The sequence below is a fragment of the Vombatus ursinus genome, unplaced genomic scaffold (assembly GCF_900497805.2).
Source record: "Vombatus ursinus unplaced genomic scaffold, bare-nosed wombat genome assembly UNPS02009173.1, whole genome shotgun sequence".
In the NCBI taxonomy this organism is placed as follows: Eukaryota; Metazoa; Chordata; class Mammalia; order Diprotodontia; family Vombatidae; genus Vombatus; species Vombatus ursinus.
The window spans coordinates 10,586,477-10,605,183 of record NW_020948951.1 but is presented as its reverse complement, the minus strand read 5'-3'; the positions used below and the strand labels follow the sequence as shown (position 1 = coordinate 10,605,183).

Here is an 18,707-nt window from a genome sequence, read left to right as displayed (position 1 = left end):
TGTTTTCCTTTACTTCCAAATTTCTTTTCTCAACAATGTCCCACCTTAGTACAGCTTACCTGCTTATATGGAAGATATCAAATTTTAACCTCAATTACTGATTTTGAGTTTTGAGTCAGAGAAGCTGAATTAATTTCCTTGCCTTATAACTTGGGGATCAAAGGAATGACTGCTAAATCAGAGTATTAGAGCTACTTATTTCTTTACAGATAGAAGAGGAAAATCAGGAAGATTCATAAAAATAGAGCAGGCAGTAACTTACAAGTTAGGAAAACACCCTATTTAGGGAAATTAAAAGAAAATCCAATGTCATTTCAAGGACAAGGTAGCACAGGGTAGTAGATCCTGCACTGGACTTAGAGTCAGGAAATTACTAAATTTACATCCCAGCTTGACCACACACTAGCTGTGTGACCCACTAACCAGTTCTGTGAACTTGAAAGAGCAACTTTCCCCTTTGGGGTTTACATTTCCCCATCTACAAAATAAGAGAATTCAAACTGACAGCTCCTAGAGGTACCATCCAATACAAACATTTATGAATTTTTAAGGTTGAGAGATCAGGAAGACTCAACAGAAATGAGAAAGTAACTTTAAAGTCTCTAAATCATCCTCTCATGTAAAATGAAGTAAGATACTTGTGCTACTTATCTTCAAAGGTTGTTTTTTAAAACTGCTTGCTAAGCCTTGAAGAGCTACATTCACGGAAATTCTTCTTATTGTAAACATTTCAGGTATACTTCCACATTTTGAGAGATAAATTGGAAGGAAAACACTATAGGATGTCAGGCGTCATTCAGAACATGAAGAAATGTAATGTAGTTACAACACATTTCATGGCCTACTTATCCTAATAACCAGAGAAAATTACATCTCATGATTACAGGTGGTACATGTGAGATTAAATAAAGACTCTCCTTTTAAGAAATTACAAACGTTCACATTCTTTAGGTAGAAAAGTGGGGTCAGTTTCTGAACAACCAAAATAATACTCCTCAAATTAAAAAATAAGATATAAGGAAAATATGCTATAAGGAAAAACTAAAACTCAGTTTAATAATAAAAATAACCATCTACATTATTAGAAGAGTTTATATTAGTCAAAATGCTGACATATACCTTGTTGTTTAGTGATGGATGTAGAGTGATATAAAAGGAGTGCTCTAACAGGTAGCAGAAGAAACAAGAGGGCCCAGGACCATCCAGGACAAGAGAGGATCCAGGACAAGAGGGTGGCTGACAGTGGCAAATGCTGCAGAGAGGTCAGGTAGGACACAGGTTGAGAGAATGCCATTGGATTTGTCATTAAAGATATCACCAGAAATTTTGGTGAGAGTTTTTCAAATGGAATGAGAAGTAAAGGATAGTGAGGGAGCTAAGGGCCAGGGAGACTGGAAGGATGGAGGGACCCTGATGGAAATAGGAAAGGTCAGAGGATGGGGGGATTTGGGAAGAAGGAATGTAATTACAACCCATTTGTGCCTCTTCAGTCTATGCTATTCACTCTTTCCCCTTGAAAAGATGAGAAGGGGATAATTGTCGGCCGTTTACTCATGGATGACTGCTCAGAGTTCACTGGTTGAGGAGTACCTGTGGCAGCTAAGACATGATCCTAGCAGCAAGATGCTGCCTTCAGGAACAATTGAGAGGGTAAGAGGAAGACGGCATTTTGGCTGCTGTGTGTGCACCTGGATCAGGTTAAGCTATAACCAAAGAGGAAGGAGGGTAGGATTGATCCCATCTTCCCACACTGGGAAGTCAAGTCACAGCCTACTTGGAGTCATTCCAAGACTTCTGAGAGGTCCTCCATGCCCATTTTGGAAACTGATGCTTTGGAGGAGCTGAGAATCTCCAACTCTCAACATCCTTTTTCCCTGTCCTTCCCTTAGATCTCTTCAAGCTTTCTTCTTGCTACTGGGAGCAGGAAATTCCACTCCATCATCATCCTCAGATATCTATCAATTTTTCCTCACCTTATGGTAAATGTCCCCAGTTTCCTGATCACCTGTAATGGGGAATGGAATATATCCTTCCTCCCTTCCTGCCCAGACTACAGTCCGTAGTGGAAAGGGGAGCCTTTGGACAGTTCAAGTTCAGCTTGTAAATTCTGTTACAATCTGTAAAATCAGTGGTCTCAGGGAACACCCATGTTTGGCATGGAATGACCTACCTAGGTGCCCAGGACTCTGCCTTCAAGAGTTAGATAAGGAACCCCTCTATCCTCACTGACATCCTTTGGGGGCAATTGAGATTTGATTGTCTTGAGTTCTGACCTGGACTCTGGAATAGGGTTAGCTCAGATGGGCTGGACCACACTGGACTTGGACTTCCATTACAATAACAACAATAACAACTATACATTTCTATAGTGACTTATAAGTAACAAATATTGACATAGATATTAATACCTTTGATGTTCAGAAGAACATGGTGAAGAATAAAATGGAAATTGCTTTTGACATTGAGCAACTCATCTGGCTCTTCTACTTCTTAACAAGGCACACAAATGTTTGAGCAAATATCAACCCATTTTATGACTAGGGTTCAGAAAAGGTAAGCAATTAAGCCAATGTCCCCTGCATATTTGGTGGCAGGGCTAAGACTTATACCTACATCTCTTAATGTCGGACTCAGCAGCTGGTAGCACATAGAGCTGCTGGCCCAGGGATCTGGAGATCCAAGTTCAAATCCAGCCTCACACATTTACTAGCTATGTGACCTTGAGCAAGTCATCTAGTCGATGTTTTCCTCAGTTCCCTCACTTGTTAAATGGAGATGATAAAAACAACTACCTTATAGCCTTTTTGTAAAAATCTAATGAGATAATATTTGTTAAAAAAAAAAAAAGGCACGTAATAGGCACTATAAGTGCTTATTCCCTTTCCTCCTCCCTCTCCATTCTCCTTTTTCTCCACATTTCACTAACTCCCTACCCACTAATCGGCTGAGCTGAGGGCTGGGGTTTGGAATTTTAGGGACTCAGGGATGACTCAGAATAAGCTGCACTACAGCCTGGATTGAGCTATGATTTGGGTTGTGTGAGGATTAATGGAATCTCTCTTAATTTCTAAAGAAAAATCAGCTGCCTCCCAATCCTGTATTTTCCCTCTCTGCCTCACTCTTCCTCCAACATACTTTTTTTTGGCTAGGCAATGGGGTTAAGTGACTTGACCAGGGTCAAACAGCTAGTAAGTGTTATGGGTCTGAGGCTGGATTTGAACTCAGGTCCTCCTCAATCCAGGGCCAGTGCTCTATCCACTGCGCCACTTAGTTGCCCTTTCCTCCAACATACTTATACAGCATCATGGAGGCAACAGGTTTGCGGACTCTGTTTCTGGCCTGGATTGTTATAAAGAAGGGCAAGGCAGACAGCAGCTCTGCATCCTAGAAGAGCTAAGGCATGAAGCCTCTGATCTGGTAAATAATGTCACTAGGAGACAAAGTAGACTTTTTCCTGTCCTGTGACAAATTATCTGAGGATTTGGAGGGCAGGAGGGGAATAAAAGAAATATTTTATGGTTTCTGAGGTTTTTAAGGCTGAATCCCCATAGCTCCTTATTTAAAAAATCATGCAATTGTCCTTCCATTCCCTGAATAGTTCAGATCCCAATAGGGCAGGAAACCGTGGAAGAAAACTTCCTAATAATGAGACTTATATGACAATGGAACCCAACATGGAAATCTTCCATCAGAGGCTTGATGACTCCTTCTCTGAGATGCTGAAGACAGGATTTATTCTATGACTAGGGATGAGCTAAGTGACCTCAGAGTTGTTCTGATTCTAACAACCTCTGAATCTTTGTATGTGCTTCCCTGGAGCCCTTGAGCTCCCTCATCACTGGAGGTCCCCAAGCAGAGGAGGGAAGATTGCTTTTCTATTGTATTGTAGAGAGAATTCCTAAGAAATGACAGGGTTGGCCCAGATATCTCTTAGGTGCATCTTAGCTCTAAAAATCAATGAGTTGCATCATAAAGTAGTGAGTTCCTAATCATTAAACTCTTCAAGTTAATGTTCGATGAAGACTTACAGGTTTGAGAGCAATGGATCTGGAATGGTGTACCCAGGTTGAAATCCCAGTTCAGCTGTTTGACTTCTCTAGACCTGAGTTTCATCATCTGCAAAGTGAGAATCTTGAGAATTATCTGAGGGTTTGGAGGGCAGGAGGGGAATAAAAGAAATGTTTTACAGTTTCAGCGGTTTTCAAGGCTGAATCCCAAAGCTCCTAATTAGAAAAAAAAATCATACAATTGTCATTCCATTCTCTGAATAGTTCAGATCCCTGTAGGGCAGGAAACCTTGGAAGAAAACTTCCTAATAATGAGACCTATATGACAATGGAACCCAACACGCAAATCTTCCAGCAGAGGCTTGATGACTATTTCTCCGAGCTGATGGAGACAGGATTCATTCTAGGGCTAGGGATCAGCTGAGTGACCTCAGAGTTGTTCTGGTTCTAACAACCTATATGTGCTTTCCTGGAGCCAGTGAGCTCCTTCATCACTTTAGGTCCCCAAGCAGAGGAGGGATGATCACTTTTTTATTGTATTGTCGAGAGAATTCCTAACAAATGAAAGGATTGAACTAGATATCTCTTAGGTGCATCTAGGCTCTACAAACCAATGTTACCCCCTAAAATAGTTCCTAATCATTAAGCTCTTCAAGTTGATGCTTGATGAACACTTAGCAGATTTGAGAATAATGGATTTGGAGCCATGTATCCATGTTCAAATCCCAGTTCATCTGCTTGACTTCTCTAGACCTGAGTTTCATCATCTGCAAAGTAAAAATCTTGGACTATAAGATATCTAGCCCCATACGGGGCTAAATTAATCTGATGGCCTCATAAATCCTATCAGGGGATACCTCCTTAGATCTGACTTGGATCACATGCCCCATGAATTCTCCGTCATTTTGGAGAATGTAGGATAGTCAATTTTTCAACCAATTCCCTATTGTGAGGACATCAACTTCAAGGCTGGATATTTCCTTCAATTCCTTTGTACTCCTAACTTAATGGAGATTCTTCAATGTTGTCTTCTTACATCTGAAAACTGGCCTCTATATCTTCTCACAGAAGTAGGATTCATTATTCTTTCAAATTCAATTCTCTCTCTCTTTCTCTCTCTCTCTCTTTTGCTAGGCAACGGGGTTAAGTGACTTGTCCAGGGTCACACATCTAGTAAGTGTCAAGTGTCTGAGGTCGGATTTGAACTCAGGTCCTCCTGACTCCAGGACTGGTGCTCTGTCCATTGTGCCACCTAGCTATCCCTCAATTCTCTCTCTAAATAAATGACTGAAAGACAAATAAGGACCAATTGCCCCCAGAACCTGATTTGGTGGTACAGATATGGCCCCTAAAACTCTGAAGTTGCGTGTGCAGCATAGATATTATCCCCATCACCATGATGAAAGAGGACATATCCTAGAGAAATGCAAAACTAGGCTTATTGCATGCGAAAAATTTGTGGGTCTGATCTCCACAGCTTCACAAGTTGACTGAAGCAGTCAAGAAGGAAGGTCAGAATTATTGCCAGATGATGACTTCCTAATGAAGTTTTAGAGACTGATAGGATGGTGGACTGCACATGGTTTGTGAAAGGAATTGTAGCATCAGGAAGTATTTGTTGAAGCCATATGGCAGCTCCCTCTGATATTGCTTTTTAATGTACTTTTTTTTAATGTTCTATTTCATTATTTCAAAGATTCTATCATTTCATTATTTCAAAGATTCTATCATTTCATATGTGTATACTATTTCCAATGGTACAGATCATGTCATATTCATAACTTTCTAGACCATGGGGTTCTTTTAATATTTCTATTAAATTTTTGTTTTTAACTTTTTTAATTAATATGCATTTATTCTGCCTCTTACTTCCACCTCATTGAATAAATCAAAAAGAGATAAATGAAACACTTATCAAAAATACATGTAGACAAGCAAAACTGATTTCTACATTGACCATGTCCAAAAATATATCTTATTCTGACTCCTGAGTCCATCTCTGGGCTGTCAGAATTAGGTGGCATTCATCATAATCAGGCTTATGGAAATGTGATTGGTTACTGCATCAATCAGAGTTCTTAATTTTTTCAGAGTTTTTTGTCTGTACAATGTTGTGATTTTATGAATTATTCTCCTGGTTTTGCTCACTTCATTCTGCATCAGTTGATACAAATCTTCCCAAATTACTCTGAAACTATCCCATTTCTTATGAAACATTAGTATTGCATAACACTCCTATTCCATATTTTGTTCCACCTTTCCATCAGATCTAAGGAGGTATCTCCTGATAAGATTTGCTTTCTAGTGTGTTGTCACCACAGGCACAAATTTTCTAATATTTTTGTACTCGTGGGTCCTTTTTCTCTTTCCTTGATCTCTTATTTGATATACAAGACCCATGCCTTGTAGTAAATAGTATCACAGTCAAAAGGTATGCACAACTTAGTAACTCTGGGGGCATAGCTCCAAATTGTTTTACGGTATACCTAGAAAATTTTTGGAATTGGAATTAGTGGAACTGAAATGAACAGTTCCACCAACAGTTCATTAATGTGCCCATTTTCCCTTGGCCCTTCCAAAATTTGTGATTTTCCTCTTTTAACAACTTTGTTAATCTAGTAGGTGGACCCTCAGAGTTGCTTTAATCTCTAACTATTTCTCTAATTTTAGTGATATGTCTAGTTCTTCCATTTGGTACCTTAGTTTGGATTTCTTTCTTTGAAAACTGTTCCTTCTTATCTTTTGACCATTTATCAATTGGGAATGACTCTTTATCAAAACTTGAATTGTTTATACATCCTGGAAATGGAACCCTTTTCAGATAAATTTGCTCTAAATAGTTTCCCTAATAAACCATTTCCCTTCTAATTTTAATTATATTAGTTTTGTTTATAGCAGAATTTTAATTCTAAATCATCATAATTATCTATTTTATCTCTTCATTCCTTTCTCTCCCTTGTTTGGTCATGAACTCCTCTCTATCCACAGATATGAAAGGTAATTCCTTCCTTGATCCTCTAATTTGTTTATAATGTGACCTTTTATATCCAAGTCATTTTTCTATTTAGAGTTTATCTTGGTATATAATATAAGGTATTGATCAAAACAATTTCTATCAGACTTTCCAGCTTTTGTCAAATAATAAGTCCTTACCCCAGTAGCTGAGGTGTTTGGATTTATTAATATACTTGGCTACTAACTTCATTTGCTGTGTGCTTAATGTATTCCATTGATTGACCTACTTTTTAAGCAATACCAAATCATTTTGATGATTTCTGCTTTGTAGTTAGTATAGTTAAAAGTCTGGTTTTTATTTAAGTTGATTATTTTATTGTCAGATAGTTACTAATAATTTTCTTTATTTCTTCTTCCTGTTTTGTGAATTCTCCTTTTTCATACTTCATACTGATAATTTGGTTTTAAGCTTTCTTATCTTAACCAAAGTCATCTAATGGTTCATATATTTTTTTTGTTTTTGTATAGCTTATAATTTTATCAATTTATTTTTTAATTTTCAATTTTATTAATCTGTTCTTTAATTTTCAGGATTTTTATTTTGGCATTTTATTGGTTTTAAATAATTTATTTCCAAGGGTTTTCTTAGTTGCATTTCCATTTCATTTATTTTTCTGCCTTTTATAATATTTTGTTTTTTCCAATTACATGTAAAAATAATTTTAACTTTTTTTTTAAATTTTGAGTTCTAAATTCTCTTTCTTGCCACCTCTTTGAGAAGGCAACAATTTGATATGTTATACATGTGTAGTCATGCAAAATATATTTCCATATTATTATATTACTCCATATTATTGTTTCCATATCATGCTGTGAAAGAAAATATAGACAAAAACAAATAAGAAAAAAAGGTTTTAAAAAAGTATGCTTCAGTTCTTTTTTTGGTGGCAAAGATTTGGAAATTGAGGGAATGTCCATCAGTTGGAGAATGGCTGAACAAGATGTGATATATGAATGTAATGGAATACTATTGTGCTATATGAAATGATGAGCAGGCAGATTTCAGAAAAACCTGGACAGACTTATATGAACTGATGCTGAGTGAAATGAGCAGAACCAAGAGAACATTGTACACAGTAACAACCACATTATGTGATGACTAACTTTGATAGACTTAGTTCTTTTCAGCAATGCATGGATCTAAGACAACTCCAGAAGACTCATGATGGAATATGCTATCCATATTCTGAAAGAGGTACATTGACAGCCCAAACTATTAGAGTTTTATTATTTTTTCCTGTAACTCATTCAGCTTTTCTTTTAATCTATACCACTTGGGGCATCATTGCCCATAACTTTTTGTTTAAACTGTCTTTCAATAAAATGTGGTGTCCATGTTTATCTCTTTTAATTAAATCTATTTTTGCTTTTGCCTTTTATGACATCATAATTGCTACTCCTGCTTTTTTTGACTTCCACTAAAACATGATAGATTTTTCTGTGGCCCCTTATTTTTAACAATGTGTGAACCTTTATGTTTCACATGTGTTCTTTGTAACCACATATCATAGAATCCTGCTTTCTAATCCATTCTGCTATCCTTTTCCATTTTTGTAAGTAAATCTATCCTATTCATACCCCATTAGTTATGGTATATTATCTTATTATTATCATTTTCTTTAATGAAATTTTCTTTTGTTTCTATAATTTGTTTTTCAACCACTAATTCTTTAAAATTATGCTTGGCCTATAATTGCTTTCTAATTCAAGGTCCCTTATTGAATATAATTTTTATACATTTGTTATGCTTATGACAATTCCCTTTCCTATTCTACCCTTTTAGATCCCTTTCTACCCCTACTTTGTCCCTGTCTTCTTCTAGTTCCTTTTTGAGTTTAATGTATTTCCACAGCAAAATATTTTTGCAGGGGTTGGGGGTGAGGCCATAGTAGGGAGTTAGGCATAACTGTGTTCAATATTTCTTTACTGAATTCAGATGAAAGTGATGTTCATGAGATGCCTGTTGTATTCACCATTTCATTCATGACTATATATTCTACATATTTTGTAGATCTATTATATGACAGCAATTTCCCTTTCTTTCTCAATTTTTCCTCAGTATTCCCCTGTTCTCATTTTTTGCTCTAGAATAACAGGGAAGTTTTACTTGATAACTTCTTGAAATATGATGCCTAGATTCCTTTTTTGATCATGGATTTCTGATAATCCAATAATTCTTAAATCATCTCTCCTCAATATATTGTCCAGGTCAGATTTTTTCTCAAATTAAAAAAACACATTTCCTTCTATTTTTCAATTCTTTTGGGGTTTTTTTTTATTTCTTGATGTCTCATGGAGTCCTTAACTTCCACTTGCTCAATTCTAATTTTTAAGGAATTATGTTCTTCAGTGAATTTTTGTATATCTTTTTTCATTTGTTGTTGTTGTTGCTGTTGTTGTTGTTGTTTTTAGAAGCTCATCTCTTCAGTGGATTTTTGTGCCTCTTTTACCATTTGGCCGATTCTGTTTTTTAAGGTGTTATTTTCTTCAATATTTTTTGTACCTCCTTTGCCAAACTGTTTACTCTTTTTCATGATTTTCTTGCACCTTTCTCATTTGTTTTCCCAGTTTTTCCTCTGTTTCTTTTATTTGGCTTTTAAGATCCCTTTTGAGCCCTTCCAGGCTTTCTTTTGGGGCCTGAGACAAATTGACATTTTTCTTTGAAGCTTTGCATGTAGTTTTTGATTTTGTAATCTTTTTCTGAATTTGTGTTTTGATCACCCCTGTCACTATAGTAATTTTCTCTGGTCAAGTTCTTTTTTGTTGTTGTTTGCTCATTTTTCCACCCTATTTCCTGACTTTTCACTTTATGCTAAAGTTTGGCTCTGCTTCTGGGATGGAGGGGGCACTCTCCCAAGCTTCAGGTTTTTTGTGCTGCTATTTTCAGAGCTAGTTCTGGGAGGTTTGTAAGTTTTCAGTTCTTTCAAAGAGGTATTATCTAAGGAGAAGTGTGGTCACCACTCTCCTGGCCTGTGCTCTGGTCTATGAGCAATCAAAAGTACTCTTTTTCACCCTGAAATTGTGAACAGGGTCCCCACTCCCCTGCTGCCACGTGATCTAGTGTGCTAGTCCTTCTCCGCATCCTGGGATTGCAACCTTGAACCACATATGGGCAATGCAATAGCCAACTGCACTCAATGCCAGCAAAGGATCTCCTATAATCCCCTTATGACCAATTGTCCAACCCCCTTACCACCTGTGGGCTGAGAGCTCAAGAAGCCATAGCTAAAGATTCAGTCACTCCCAAGTCATGCTGCCACCTCTCCAGGGTACAGTGTATGCTGAACTGTGTTCCACTATCAGCCCAATGAGACAGATTTTTCCTGCCAACCTTTTAAGTTGTCTTGGGCTAAAAAACTGTTGAACTCCATCCTTTCATTGGTTCTGTTGGTCCAGAATGAATTTTGAGTTATTAATTTAAAGTTGTTTGGGAGGGAATTTGGGAGAGCTCAGTCAAGTCCCTGCCTTCACTCTGCCATCATGGCTCCACCTGTCTTTCTATTTTTTATTGACAAAAGTATCTAGAGATATAAATTTTATTCTGAGGACTGCTTTGAGTGCATCACAAAAAAATTTGTATGTTGTTATTATCTTTGATGAAATTATCAATTTTTTCTATGATTTGTTCCTTAACCTACCAATTCTTTAGGAATAAGCTGTCTTCAAATAATTTTTAATCCTTTATTCAAAGCTCTTTGTTAAACATATTTTATTGTATTATGATCACTAAAAGAAGTGTTTAATCTCTATGCTTTTCTGCATTTGTGAGGTTTAATACCCTTATACTTGGTCAATTTTTGTAAATGTTACATTTCTACAGCTAGGAAATATATAATATGCATACTCTCTTCTGTTCCCATTCAATAATAGCCTAAGACCTATCATATCTAAAATTCTATTCAGGTACTTAACTTCTTTCTTGTTTATTTTTATGAATTTCTCTATGTCTGAAAGTGATTTATTGAGTTCTCCCACTATTAGAACTTTACCATTTTTAACTGTAACTAATTTAATTTTTCTTTTAAGCTTCATTCAGAGCATCATTGTCCATAACTTTTTGTCTATGGTAACTTTCACTATAATGTTAATTTCCATATTTATTTCTTTCAATCAAGTCTATTGTTGTTTTTCCCTTCTATGAGATCAAGATTACTACTTCTGCATTTTTGAATTCCATTAAAACATAATAGATTTTAATTTAATCCCTTATTTTTAACAATGTGTAAACTTTTATATTTCACATGTGTCCTTTGTAACTGCATATTGTAGAATTCTGCTTTCTAATCCATTCTGTCATCCTCTTACATTCTGTGAGTCCATCCCATTCACACCCCATCAGTTGTGGTATATTGTCTTATTATTGTCATTTTCTTCAATGAAATTTCCTTTTGTTTCTATAATTTGTTTTTGAACCACTAGTTCTTTAGACTTATGTTTAGCCTACAATTGCTTTTTAATTCAAGGGCTATTGTTGAAGATAATGTTTATACATTCATTATGTTATGACTATTCCCTTTCCTATCCTGCTCTTCTTCTTAGACTCATTTCTACTGCTCCTTTTTTCCCTGTCTTCTCTTAGCTCCCTTTTGAGTTTAATATATTTCTACACCAAAATATCATGGAGGGTTGTAATTGTGTTTAATGTTCCTTTTCTGAGTTCAGATGAAAGTGAGTTTCATGGGATGCCCTTTGCATCCACCATTTTCTTTATGATTGTATACTCTTCATCTTATGTTTCTCTATTCTATGGTAATTTCTCTCTCTTTATCCTTTCTTCCCCAGTATTCCCTTCTTCTAATTTTTTGCCTTCTCCTAAGACCATTAAAATAAAACAAAGCCACTCACAAATGACTGTCATTTCTACCTTTCCTTATGGTCCTTAAAAATATTATGAGCTTGAACCTTGTTCTCATCAGTCTTGGCTCAGAGAAAGAATAATAATACACCATTAGTGGAATATAGATTATTATAGATCTTACCCAACAGGAAAGTAGGAGGGGAGAAAATTAAATAAAAGGTGGGGGGGGGGAGAAGGGGAGAAACTGACAGAAGAAAGGGCAGACCAAAAAGGAGGGAAAGAGTGAAAGGAGATAGAGAACAAATAGGAGGAAAAATAGGATTAAGGGACATACAAAGTTAGTCATCATAACTGTGAATGTGAATGGGGTAAACTCTCCCATAAAATGGAAGTGGATAGCAGAGTGGATCAAAAACCAGAATCCTACAATATGTTGTTTACAAGAAACATACTTGAAGCAGAAAGACACATACAGAGTAAAGGTAAGGGGCTGGAGGAGAATCTATTATGCTTCAGCTGAAGTAAAAAAAAAAAAGCAGGGGTACCAATCCTGATCTCAGAAAAAGCAAAAGCAAAAATAGACCTAGTTAAAAGAGATAAAGAAGGAAACTACATCTTGCTAAAAGATACCATAGACAATGAAGAAATATCAACACTAAACATACACACCAAGTGATACAGCATCCAAATTTTTAAAGAAGTTAAGTGAGTTACAGGTTCATGACCAAACAAGAGAGAGGGCATTACAAAATGTAAAATAGGTATTTTGATTATATTAAATTAAAAAGCTTTTGCACAAACAAAATCAATGCAAACAAAATTAGAAAGAAAGCAGAAAGGTGGGAAAACAATGTTTCCAGCAAATATCTGTGATAAAGGCCTCATTTCTCAAATGTATAAAGAAGTGAGTCAAATTTATAAGAATACAAATCATTCCCCAATTGATAATGGTTGAAGGATATGAACAGGCAGTTTTCAGATAAAGATATCAAAGCTATCTATAGGCATATGATAATTCAAACAACTCTGAGGTACCGCCTCACACCTATCAGATTGGCTAATGTGACAAAAAAAAGGAAAATTATAAATGTTGGACAGGATGTGGGAAAATTGAGACCCTAATGCATTGTTGATGGAGTTGTGAATTGATCCAGCCATTCTGGAGAGCAATTTGGAACTATGCTCAAAAGGCAACGAAATCATGCATACCTTTTGGTTCAGAAATAGCACTTCTAGATCTGTATCCCAAAGAGATCATAAAAAGGCAAAAGAACCAAAAATATTAAAGTAGCCCTTTCTGTGGTTGCAAAATATTGGAAACTGAGGGGCTGCTCAACAACTGGGGAATGGCTCAACTGTGGTATATGAATGTAATGAAACTGTTGTGCAATAAGAAAAGATGAATAGGCAGATTTTAGAAAAACCTAGAAAGACTTGTATGAACTGGTGCAAAGTGAAATGAGCAGAACCAGGAAAAGTATCAGCAACATTGTGTGATGACCAACTATGAATTACTCTTCTCAGCAACACAATAATCCAAGATAAGCACATAGGACTTAGGAAGGAAAATGCAATCCACATAGAGATAAAGAACTGATGGATTCTGAATGTAGATCAAAGTGTATTTGTTTTCACTTACTTAATACTTTTTCATTTTTTTCTTTTGATCTGTTTCTTCTTCCACAACTGTGATGAATATAGAAATGTGTTTTACATGATATCATATGTATAAACTATATCAAACTGCCTACCATTTTCAGAAGGGGGAGGGGAGGGAAGGAGAAAAATTTAGTACACGAAATCTTGTAAAAATGAATGCTAAAAATTTTCTTGAAGTGTAATTGGGGAAAAATAAAGCACTATTAACAAAAAAAGACAAAGAACTGGAAACAAAGAATGTTCTTTTTGAGTGGGGAATAAGTAGCTAAAAAATGTTATACAAGAATATAACAGAATATTACTGAACTATAAGAAATGATGAATATGAAGAATTCAGAGAATCATTAAAAGCTTATATGAACTAATGCTCTGTGACATAAGTAGAAGCAGGAAAACAGTAATGTATACCCAATAAATACAAAACTGTCAATGGAAAGAAAAATGAAATGAAACAAAATGAAAATCTGATCTTGGCCTCAGGGAAGGATTGAGAAAATGCACCTCCTTCCTTTCTTTCTAGAGATGAGGGGCATTAGTATGGAATATTGCATATGCTTTTTGACAAAATTGATATATTTATACATTTGCTGGAATTAGTATTTTTCCTGTTTCTATTATAAAGTTTAAGAAGATGCAAAGGTATATGTGGAGGAAGGGTGGATATATATTTGGAAATGAATATGATATAGCAACAGAAAACATTGAAAATAATCCTTAAAAATATAAAATAAATCAAAGTACTCTACAGCTTCATATTAAATGTAACATAATAATGAAATTAAGATAGGCAAATATGAATAATACAAGGAAATATAGAAAGATCTTTATGAAATAATGCAAAGTGAAAGTAGAACTACTACTAACTACTACACTACAAGTACACACTATGAGTCCACACTAACTACTACCATATGAGTAAAAATGATTGAGAATGAGTAGGCAAAAGAACAAAATAATGCAAAGGTGACTAATCAGGAATCCCTCTGTACCTTCATCAATTTGATGAGGTCTCCAGTACAATTACTGGGATTATAGGTTATCAACCTTTGTTTGGAGGTAGCTGAAGAGCATCTCTCCATCAAAGTGTGTGCCTACTAGGACCTAATTGAGATGACACAGGAATTCCTGATTAGTTTTTAAGCTGGAGCAGTCCCCAGGAAGCATGGCTTGCTGGGACTTAAGATGACAAATTGGTGACATAAAATCTATCCCTTTGCACTGGAGAATTAAAAGCACATTATTGTCTCTTTTCTTTTTTCCTTTTGCCCATTTTATCTTTCCCTTGTTCAGAAGTAGAACAAACATACATCAGAGCAGCCCTGGATCTTGGATAAATAAAATTCGCCTCTCCCCATCCCCTTAGCAACTGGAAATGACTGTCTTAGAGCCATAATAATTACATGCCCTCATGCACAGATTTCTCAGCACAGAACAGAAAGTAGAGTTCTGAAGATTAGCCTGACACATCCCAAGAGATGGAAGCAACCAGGGCATTGATTGAGTTCCCAAAAAGCATGTGATGGAAACAGATATGTACTTGACAGAATGGCCAGAGAGGATAGTTCATGGACATTGCCTATTAATCCCAACCTCTAGTGCAGAGTATAAGGTAGTTTGGGTTTCTAGGCAATGTGGTCCTAGAACCTTACTTTCTAGCCCAAAAGGACAGGTTTCCTAGGCTAAGGATAGTTCAAGGATAAGCTTGAGCTTGAGTGTTCCCAAGTTCAAGGGAAAAAAGAAGATTGCCTCCATAGTTCCTGAATGGAATCCAATTTTGGAGGTAGAAGATAGCCCAAATGACCCCTGTCACTGAAGAACTAAAGTTACATAGGGAGAAAGGAATTAAGAGCTTTGGATCTTATCATCACAACCCTCTCCATTAAAGTGAACTATTCAGACTATACAGGACCTATAGGAAGGGTATTTCTTGATCAGTAATGCCCAAAGTATGTTTCCCTCCCTGAGAGTGTCCAAACCACAGGGGAATATCACAAGGTTATTCCCCAATGGTATCCCCAAGTAGCCTTCCAAGCAGACCTTGTGACTACTATAAGGGTTTTAATGTACTTTCTAAATCTGGTTATGAACTCCAAGGCAGAGTTGTTTGAATATCTCATATATTTTCAGTGTCTGCTTATAGGCTCCTGTAAGTCTTTGTGTCTACATTTTCTATGGGATGAAATGAAGGTTGCTCCATAGTGCATTGAATTTATTAGCTTGAAAATTTGTGTGAGACCTTAAGCTCACACTTGGGGAATTCCAGAAATAAACCACATCTATACTTTATTTTTGAATTTTTCTTGGGAATAATTCTGAGACCAGGGCACAAAAAGTCAAAAAAAAACATGATACTTGGGGTATTTGGTGCCCCAGAATTGGACCAAGTACCCATCATTTTGGTGACTGGGGGCCTCATATAATAATGGTAACAATAATAAATAATAATAATAATAAAATAAGTATATGCATATTTCTTTGGTCCTCACAAAAACTATATAATGCAGGATTTATTATCAACATTTTATAGATTCAGAAACTGACACTCTGGTAGATTTGCAATACAAAATAGCTCAGTGGTACAAAGTTAGTAAAAATCAAAGGCTATATTCAAACTGAAGTCTTTTTAATCAAAACCCAGCACTCCACCCACTACACTATACTCCTTCCAATGAGGACTTGGAATGACTAAAAATTATTAAAATTTTACGAGTTGAAATGAATTGATTTAGAGTTATCAAACAAGTTTGTTAGTTGAGTTGATGTTGAGCTTTTAATGAAACATTTAAGTATTTGGGTTTTTTTGTTTTGTTTTTTTTAGTGAGGCAATCAGGGTTAAGTGACTTGCCCAAGGTCACACAGCTAGTATGTGTCAAGTGTTTGGTCTGAGGCTGGATTTGAACTCAGGTCCTCCTGACTTCAGGGCCAGTGCTCTATCCACTGTGCCACCTAGCTGCCCCTTAAGTGTTTGTTTTAAAAAGATCTTGAACAGCTATAATATTGAGTCAAATCTAATTAAATGAAATTTAATAGGAATAAATGTCTGGTCTTAGACTTGAGTTGGCATGGCAAATGACAAAGATAATACTTATGAAGACCAATAAATGAACTAGAGATGTTGGTCCTGGAGAATAGAAGATTTTAGTTGGACATGAAATTGTCTTCATGGGATTGAAATTATCTCAGGTGGAAGACTAATTAGACTTATTCTGCTTGGTCCCAAAAGACAGAAAAAGAAACAATCAGGCAAATCCACAAGGAGGCCGATTTTGTCTTAGCAGAAGCAAAAACTTTCTTGCAATTAAAATACTACAACAGTAGGATGAGATGCCCTGGGAAGCAGTGGATTCCTTGTTGGGAACATAGTAGGTGATTTAAACTAGACTGAAGAGCCCCTGAGATTCTTTCCTGCTCAAGATCTCCGGAGTTTGGTAACTTCCCAGGTAATGCTGGACAGTTCTCATCGTTAAGAAGATTTCTGCCATACTTTCCTGCCATATAGGGAGTTCAGCTGCACAGGAAATGGAAATACAATTATATGGTTTTTCTAATGAAGAGTTTGGGGGATTGAGCCTCTTAAGCACTAGACATTTCAAATATTCTTACTGTTCCTCCACAGGACCAAATATCAGCCATCTCAGGCCAGGAGGAAGTCTGTGCCTCCCAGAGATACCAGTCCAACTGCCTGAAACTCTCCACCCAATGGCCTGGGTTCTATTCCTACTTGTGTCATTAAGACAATTAGTTTTGCCTTTTACAGCCATTATGTGATATATGAGCCATCACTGCAATGTCTATGCACATTCCTCAGTTTTTGTTAAATTCACAGGAGCCGTTATCTCTTTAACTCCCATGTCACTTCCTATTGTCCTCTACCTACTATCCAAATGTAATGTCTATGTATTTTTCATCTTTTATTCACTTTGTCCTGCTGGTCTTTTTTCCTTCTCTCTTTCTGCTTCTAATAGGGGATAGACCAGATGATATGAAATTCTGATTCTGTTACTTCTAATTCTATTATATTTATTTCATCCTTTCTCCTATCTCTTCTTCCTTTCCACCTTCTATTCTTATCTGCATTCCTTTGCATGCTCAGACTTTTACTGAGGATACTTATAACACAAACACAAAAATCAACTTATCAAAATTAGTCAGAACTCCTTGAGTTCTGCCATGAGTAAGATCCAGGAAGTGTTTGGTACAAGGTTGTTTGGTGGTTTACAATACAACCATATTGTGAATGAGAGACTCTAATCAATTATCAGTTAATTACTGCATTTATGTGCCTCCAAGGATATGGAGAAAGCTGGGGTAGGGAGAGAGACAAAGACAGAGGAGCCCAAACAAAGGCTAGAAGGGTTTTAAAGAACAGGTAAGATTGGATATGAATATCATGATCGGGGAGAGGGAGACAACTGCTTTCAAGTATTTGAAGGGCTGTCATGAGAAAGATTACATGTGTTTTGCTTGACTTCAGAGAGCAAGGATAGAGATAATGCAAGAAAATTGCAAAAAAAATTATTTAGACTTGATGGAAGGAAAAACTTCCTAGTAATTACAGCATTGGGACTTTATAAGAAGCACAGGCAAGCATTACACCCTGTCTAGGAGGAATTTCATGAGGGTTCTAGGAAGGGGAGAAACAGAACTTTAGAAAAAGGACTTCCATAAGCTGTGCTACCCCTTTGTAACAAGAATTCTCTAAATTTGATCTCACTTTCCCCTGCAGGATCTCTGTACTTGTGGGAAAGTATATCACTGCCTTTTTTTTTTTTTTGGAGAGGTGAGTTATTTTATAGCAACTGGTCATACTATATTACCTTAGTAAACATGTCTTTCTAGAACCCAATTCTGTCTGTCTGGGGTTTTTTGCATACAGTTTAACTTTATTTTTATTTATTTAAAGCAAGAATTTACAAAAAAATCACAACTTCTTAACTTTTCTTTTTCTAATAGATATTTAAATACAAAATATTTCAAAGGAAAATAAATTAACATAAATACTATATATTAGGATCACTTAGGCATAACAACTTTTCAATAAGTCAAGTTGAACTCAGTTCTTCCTTCTGTATATGAGAGGGTTGAGAATTACCTGTTGGAAAGTCATGGTAGGAATTCTTCTGTACTTCTTTTGACAGGGGGAAAGAGGAGGGAAGGAAAGAATGAGGAATTTTTTCTCCAATCCTCCTAGTTGGAGTGATTCAATGTATAGGTTTCTGATCACACAG

The 18,707-nt window shown here is 36.2% G+C and overlaps 2 protein-coding genes across 3 annotated transcripts in view; one reads left to right on the top strand and one right to left on the bottom strand.

Annotated features, from left to right (window-relative positions):
- Positions 1–18,707, bottom strand: part of LOC114035093 (olfactory receptor 7D4-like) — a 57,689-nt gene that overhangs the window by 2,731 nt on the left and 36,251 nt on the right. The window lies entirely within an intron of this gene.
- The window catches only part of LOC114035096 (olfactory receptor 7D4-like), a 62,624-nt gene that overhangs the window by 40,029 nt on the left and 3,888 nt on the right, over positions 1–18,707 (top strand). Inside the window, exon 1 of one of the 2 annotated variants that reach the window (XM_027851071.1) lies at positions 11,660–11,678. The exons of the other annotated variant lie outside the window; for it this stretch is intronic. The gene's annotated coding sequence lies outside the window, so the exon portion shown is untranslated. Of the gene's footprint in view, positions 1–11,659; positions 11,679–18,707 lie in introns of those variants that run through there. 2 annotated transcript variants of the gene reach the window in all.